This window comes from Heptranchias perlo, chromosome 9 (genome assembly GCF_035084215.1).
Source record: "Heptranchias perlo isolate sHepPer1 chromosome 9, sHepPer1.hap1, whole genome shotgun sequence".
Lineage (NCBI taxonomy): Eukaryota > Metazoa > Chordata > Chondrichthyes > Hexanchiformes > Hexanchidae > Heptranchias > Heptranchias perlo.
In genome coordinates, this window is record NC_090333.1 from 15,085,612 (window position 1) to 15,087,445 (window position 1,834).

Sequence of the window (1,834 nt, forward strand, 5' to 3'; positions counted from 1 at the left end):
TCAGCCCGTACGGCGAGTCGGACGCAGCAAAAACCCCGCAAGTGAACTGAATGCGGACGCGGGGGGGAGGAGGGGATTGTTATTGTTCTTTCATAATATCCAGTTTCCTACAAATAGTTGTATGTCGGCGATTTGAACTCGAATCTAGAACTGTCATTCATTTGGACTGAGACTCGACTTTTTTTTTCATGCATCTCCCCCCCCCCCCCCATTTAAAATCCAACAGTATTCGTTTAATGGCCTTGTGGTGTGTCTCACTCACTTTTTGATCATATCGCCCTGTACTGCTTCCTGAGCCATGTTCTTAATCAGAGCTTGGGGGAGGGGGAGAGAAAAGGTTCGAGGTGATTTTTGAAATAAATGGAGGCTAAACTGGAATTTGTTGCTAAGGATTGACACATTGTGCCTCATCCAAAACTGGGAACTGAGAAAAGGGCTTTGGCATGGAATTCGTCGCATCTCTGTTCTTAAAATCTCCCTCTCTGCTCAACTCTTTCAAGTCACTTTTTCTATAGCAAACTTTGCACATCGCACACTTTAGGTTGCATTTAATAGGTTCTATCTATTTTATACTCTGACAGTGTGCCACTTGTTGTTAGAAAACTTCACTCCGAAAGTTATCTGGTAATTATCTAACTCAGGTTGGTGTTTATCTATAAACCCACACATACAAATCTTTTACAGCCACTCTTGCTATCTATTTACAGTAATCACTTTTCACTCAGGAACATAGCTTGGGTTTGCCAAGCAGCTGTCCTAAAAAAAAGTTTGCAAATCACAGATAGAATTCTGCTTACTGAAAGGACAACAATCATTTCTGAACCAGTGCCATGATAACTAAAATTAATGTTTTACTTCCTGAAAGAGGCAGCTGTTCTCAGCTAGGAAACAAATTGCTGCAGCAGCACAACAATGGGGACTTAGGGTGAGCAGGAGGAGAAACATGACATTCAGAAAGAGAATACAGAAAAGAGATTGGGGCGCAATATTAGTATGGCCAGGAAGAGAGATGCTTCATGCCCACCTCTCCCAAAACTACCTGTTCAAATCTCTGCAGTCCAGCTTCTGCACTGCTCTCTGCAACATTTGATATGGTTGACCATTCTACTACATCACCCCTCTTCTGTTGTCCAGCTCTGTGGGTTTGACCTCTTGTAGTTCCATTTCCTACCTGTCTGAATACAGTCATTGAATCTCCAGCAATGGTTTCTCATAGTCATCTCCGGAGTCCCTCAAGGATCTATCCCCAGTTCCCTCCTCTTCCTCATCTATAAGCTGCCCCTCAGTGACAACATCCACAAGCATGGGATCAGCTTCCATATGTATGCCACTGACACCCAGCTCTACTTCTTTTCCACTTCCCTGACCCCCATGACCACTTTCATACTGTCAGATTGCCTATCTAACATTGTTATGGGTGAGTCAAAATTTCCTTCAACTGAACATCTGGTATATAGGAACAGGAGTAAGCCATTTAGCCCTTTGAGCCTGTTCCGCCATTCAATTAGATCATGGTTGATCTGTACCTCAACTCCATTTTCCAACCTTTTTTCCATATCCCTTGATACCCTTACCTAACAAAAATCAATCGATCGCAGTCTTGAGAATTTCAACTGACTCAGCATCCACATTTTTGGAAGAGAGTTCAGATTTCCGTTACCCTTTGTGTGAAAGACAGAAACCATCATTTTTATCCATTAACAATGCTCCCTTGCAGTTGACTTTATCCCCCTTCCAGCCAGTCGCTTGGACAGAATCGGAGTGTGCAAACAGCGTCCTCCTTGACCCAGAGTTGAACTTCATAGCCCACACCATATCCATCACCAAGACCCCT